General features: G+C 38.4%; 1 pseudogene across 1 annotated transcript; it reads left to right on the plus strand.

The window, feature by feature from the left end:
• The first annotated feature begins 2,347 nt into the window (after positions 1-2,347).
• LOC143604827 (putative F-box/FBD/LRR-repeat protein At2g05300) lies at positions 2,348-4,095 on the plus strand (annotated as a pseudogene). Its single transcript, XR_013148367.1, has 3 exons — positions 2,348-3,356; positions 3,450-3,602; positions 3,702-4,095. The product of XR_013148367.1 is annotated as a putative F-box/FBD/LRR-repeat protein At2g05300 (transcript).
• The last annotated feature ends 1,635 nt before the right edge of the window (positions 4,096-5,730 follow it).

Below are 5,730 nucleotides of genomic sequence, written 5' to 3' on the forward strand. Positions count from 1 at the left end.
TTATTATGTTGGTGGCCTTTGTATGTTACCACTTGTTTTATGTGTCTATATGATGCATCATCTGTTCCTATAATATATATTTATCAATTTTCATTTATTAGTAGTTTACTATAGCTATATTGTAGCACTTTATTTTTTTGCAATATATATTTTTTGAGTGGCTATGTGTAATTTTAACTGAATTTTATCAACTGATATGGTATGTTGTAGCTGAGGTCTCACCGGAAACAATCTTTCTATTCCTGACCCTACCAGTAGTTTACCTATAGGTGGGATTTTACCTGGTATGGTTGTTTTGGCTGCCAAGTAAATGCCCCTATAGAACCCTGCATTCCGTTTGAGTATGGCCCTGTTTTTTTATTAAATGTTTATTAAGCAGAGAGGCTAAGTGAGTTTCAAGAATTTTTTAACTGGGTTTGAAAGTAAAGGGTTTTCAAATGGATTAACAAGCCAGTTATGTTAAACGTGTTGGATTTTATGGTCGGTTCGGGTCAAGTCAACGCCGGCCGACCCGATTGTGACCCGGTATGAGTTACACCGAGAACAATGAACCTTAAGCTCACTTAATCGTTAACTGGGCCGACACAATAAATTAGAAAGATTAGATGTTGGATTAGGCTTTGGTTTTGTAATTAGGCTTAAATCCCAATGGGTTTAAAATGGTTTAAACCCTATATTACTTTCTATATATATCTATACTATATATAATGCATGAAACATGGGCAAATTAAGACACTAACATTTTAAGTAATTCATAACTTGTAAAGCTTAAGGTACACCTTCTATAGCATGTAAGATAGGGACAAACTTGTCTATTAGAAAATATACATGAAAAAAGTTACAACATTGCCCCCTCATCTTTACTCAACTTTTGTAAATTTAAAAAATTATTACAACTTTGAACCTTCATCTTTACCTATGTATTCTTATTTTATTTTAATTGTAACCAACTTCCCACAACGATTTTTCAACGGCCGTAACTTTTTCATACGTTAATAATTTTTTTAAAAAAATTACACCATAAAAACGAGCATTTTATTGTCTTTAATTTGGGTATGGTATTGCTATAGTTTTTTTCAATTAAAAAAATTAACATGTTACATATTGCGTTCACAATTCAGTTTTAACGGTTTATAAGTTAAATAGTGAGCTAAACCGTTGGTTTGATTTTTTTTCATTGAAAACGAAAACTAAAGCGTCGAAAATTTAAATTGAATCGTTACTAATGGTTTGATTTCACGCATTGAGCTTCAATAATAAGTTTACAGTCCGGTCCAGTTTTATATGGCTTATTTTTGGTATAAACCGTAAACCGAACTGTTTTCTATTGTTTGAACATTCAGAAACCAGCGAATCAAAAGTGGCAATTGGTTTAAACGTTTTCAAGATTTCAAACGAACTTTGAACATCCGTAATTGTTACATGATTACGAGGATTTTGGTTTCCCGTAGCATCGCGCGGACACCCGTCTAGTATTAATGTATATATATTATTATTTTTTTAACCTAACCATAAAAAAAACCCAAATCACCATGTCTACCATCATTGCTTTGCTGCTACAGTGTTCCGCAGCCCACCATCACCTTAACAGCCACCACCTGAGCGCCGCCACCATCAGTGCACCGCCGCCGCCGCTCCAGCTGTGTTGCTCGTTGCTGCCGTTTTTGCTGCAACTGTTGCCAAACAACTCAGCCCGGAACCTCCACCGCTCCCGGAATCTCGGTCCGATTGATTGTGTCGTTTCACTAGCTCGGTTCGTTAGATCTCTGTGTTCTTCCCGGTTGTGTTTAACCGTGGTATAATCCTTTATCTTTATCTATGGTTGTTGTTCGTTAATCATACTCGTATTAGTTGTAACCGGATCCAAGTTCGGGTTTCGGTTCATTGGTAGTTCGTATTATCCACTGAGTTTATTCGACTTGTTTTATATATTAATTGATTAATATTTACTTAAACGAATGAATATGTTAAAAACGGGCTAGATTTATTATTAACCGTTTTCTCCGAACCACCGTTGAAACCCAACAAAACGTTTTTGGACCATTCTTTTAGTCAATGACTCAAAGCCTAAAGCCTGTAAACTCATCAAATCGATTGAACTGTAATTGCAAAAACACAACAGTTCCACTAATTTTTCGTCATTGTCAATTAGGGCATAGGATTTTTAGTAATTAGGAAAAAGAACAAGTACAATAATTCCTTGGTAGTGAATTTGGTGATCGGAGGTGGTGATAGAGCAAAAATCAACCAAACAAGGGACCCGGTTTAAATTTAGTTGTTTGTTCGTTTTTTTTAATTAAATTTAAAATAAATAAAAAAAAAAAACAGAAAACACAAAAACTAGCATTTATTCTGTCTAAAAAACCGTAAGTGTGAAGTTTGCAAAGTAGTTTGAGCATATGTGTAAATTTTCGGAATTGAATATCTGAAACGTATTGGGAAGATTTTGAACTTGTGGGTTTGCTTTTTCAGGAACAAATTAAGAGCTAAACAATGAGTTCTGTAAGTGAGAATATAGATGACAGGCTTAGCGTGTTGCCTGATGAGATTCTTTCGCACATACTCTCTTTAATGCCTACGAAATTTGCCGTGCGAACTAGCATTCTATCCAAAAGATGGAGGTACACTTGGACCTTGGTCACCAACCTTGATTTTGATGATACTCAAGGACCCCCTTACAATGCGAACATCTTAAAAAATTTGTGAATCGGGTATTCAAGTTTTGCAAAACTTCTCATGTTAAATCGTTTCGATTACACATTTCTTATAATCAATATATGTGTCTGCGGTCAAGTGTATCAAACTGGATTGATAAAGCAATCGGGTTAACCGTTCGTGAGCTTGACATCTGTGGTATCCAACATGAGTTACCTTTAAGCTTGTTCACCTGCAACACGCTGACCAACTTCAGATTAGATCTTAGTGACTGTGATTATCAATATCGGGAGTTTCCGTCTCAGATCTATCTTCCTTGCCTGAAAACTCTTGACATTGTTGGGTATTGCGGTCCTTTCATCCATGCAGATAAATTCATCCGTGGCTGCCCAGTGCTTGAAAGTTTATCTTTGGAAGTATCAAGCAATGATGAACAAGATTGCGTAATCAAAATCCCTACTTTGAAATGGCTGAAACTAGTATATAGTTCAGCTACCAACGTGTATAACAATAAAATTGTTTTACGTGTGCCTAAGCTTGAATACTTGTTTGTTGGTGGGATATTGTGCTCGTTTTTTGTAACGGAAGATGTGTCGTCTTTGGTTGGGGCATCAATTGCATGTTGGTCAAGTATAATTGATTATATGCCGGCTGATCTACTAAACAAAGTAAGAGGAGTTCAAACTCTTGCAATTGAAGATGTAAGTTCATTTTTTTCCTTAAATAATTGTATACATTAATTCTTGCACCAACTGTCACTTTCTTATAACTGACTTTCTTGTTCATTGTTGAAGTTCCCATTCGCTTCACCTCTGCCCGTCTTTCCAAACTTGAAGAAAGTGGAGTTAAACGGTGTATGGCAATTTGGACAAATCACTCAATTTCTTGAAAGTTGTCCTGAGTTGGAAACTTTTTGTATTGATTTTGTAGGTTGGAGGGGTGTCAAGGTTTGACCTAATTTAGTTTCTTAAGTTGTTTAATCGCTTTTGTTCTTATATGATATCGGGGTTACTTAACTTTTGTTTTGCTTGTGTTAAAAACAAAAGCCTGAGGAACTTGGTCAGGTTAAATTCGATCGAAAGTCAATTCCTGCTTGTCTGCTAACAAAACTTACGGCCATCAAGTTTTCAAAATGTGATGGGGATACATGGGATATGGAGTTTCTGGATTACATGCTGGGGAATGCACATGTTTTGAAGACAGTAACAGTATACGCTCAGGAAAACTTACTTATAGAAGAACACCCATTCTATGCACAGGTGCTTAAGATTCCAAGGGCTTCCCCACATTGTGAAATCCATTTTCGACGTTGGATATTGCCTCCACCTCAGGTAGTTGATTAGCTTTTGCTGCTTGCTAAATTATTAACACTAAAGTTAAATTTAAAAGATATGATACCAAGCACATAAAACGTTTTCTAACTTTGCTAATTGTGATAGTTTTTTTAACTAAGGTGTCATACATTATAGTTTTTATCAATATGGAGACTTGCACTAATTCTACTCGCCCGGAATGCAGCCGCGTGTCGAATTACTTTGTCGTGAAAACGACAAGTTAAAGACTGCGCGTAGCTTGGAGGGGGCTCAGGTGCGATCGCTGCGGGAGGAGAACAAGAAGCTTGCCGCCACCGCTGCTGAGAAAGAGAAGGCCTTCAAGGATCTTGAGGCTGCAATCCAAGCCAGGCATGAGGCCCGTTCCAAGGCTACTCAAGTTGTTAATGAACAACTTAGGTTGGCTAAGGAAACGGCGCGTAATGCCACTGAAAGGGCCACAAAAGCTGAAGCCGTTGCTGAGCCTCTACGCGCTGAGAATGAAGAACTGAAAGCCAAACTGGAGAAGCTTCAGCAGGCTCATGAGGCTTTGGCTTTGGAGGATGCCAAGAAGCTACAGGAGCTCTTGGATCAGAAGGGTGTGCTTGGTCGCACTGAGCGCAAGCTTAAAAGCGTTGAGGAGGCTGCTGCCAAGAAAGTGTTGCTTGCCAACCTTAATAAGAATGAGGCCGAACGCGCACCGCGTTCAAGCTCAAGCTACCCTTCAAGAGTCCTTGTCCAATAAAGATTGGCTTCTACGAGAAGCGTTGCCGTAGGTACGCATAGCTCAATTATTCTTTGCTTTTTGCTTTATACTTAGAAAAGTTTTTTTTTTTTTTTTGTGTGTGTAGGTTGTGCATCGGATTTTCGCGAACACATCCTATGATGATGCCATGAGTGCAGCCCTCAACGCTTCACATGAGGATGGAGAGAAAGCTGGTTTCTTGCTTGGTCTAGGATTTGCAGAGAAAGGCATCCCGCCTTCCAAATTTCCTCTACACGATGTTGACACTGAAGCTGCCTATTACCAAGCTGTGAACCAGTATGCTGCTTTCTCTCATCCGGTTGTGGAGAAGGTTAATGAGGTTGCTGCTGCTGATGACGGGCTAGCTGTTCTCAAAGCTTTCCTCGAACCGCCGCAGCCGACTGATGGTGCGGGTTCAAGTGGGTTTGGAGGAAGTGGTCCCGAAGCCTAAATCTTCAGAATCCTCCAAGTTGTTAGGATAAATTTGTACTTTTTGTAGGCGGGTAGATACCTAGACATTTTGTAATGTTTGAACAGCTTTTAATGTGAATATAAATGTTTTGTAAACGCCTTGCCTTGTAAACATTATATGATTTGCTCATGCATATTTTAGTTTAACTTAGCAGTTTTCTAAGTGTTTTGAATAAGTTAACCTTTCGACGCGTGTCAGATAATAGGTTAATGTTCTGTTTCCTCTATCATGATTGTGCGGGTAGGACCGTCCTTTTCACTTAGTAGGATGACTAAACTTCATCTATGTCTGACCTGCGTGAAGGTTTTCCTCATCTTCCCCTTAGAAATTTTTACTGTTTTTGTGTTTATGCGGGTTGTGCCGCTTTCCACACGCAACGACTTACTTCCTCCCTCACTTATTTATGCGGTGAATACCGGCATATCAGTGTGGTCAGTTCATAAGTATAAAGGTAAGGCTATCAACATCAATGTGATAAGGAGAATCATTTCCATTAGAAGTGGCTCTAGGCCTGTTCGTTACAAGTTTGGAATTGATCTACATGTAGC

The sequence above is a fragment of the Bidens hawaiensis genome, unplaced genomic scaffold (assembly GCF_021521415.1).
Source record: "Bidens hawaiensis isolate Kalapana, Puna unplaced genomic scaffold, B.hawaiensis_p1.1 tig00067047_1, whole genome shotgun sequence".
Taxonomy (NCBI): domain Eukaryota; kingdom Viridiplantae; phylum Streptophyta; class Magnoliopsida; order Asterales; family Asteraceae; genus Bidens; species Bidens hawaiensis.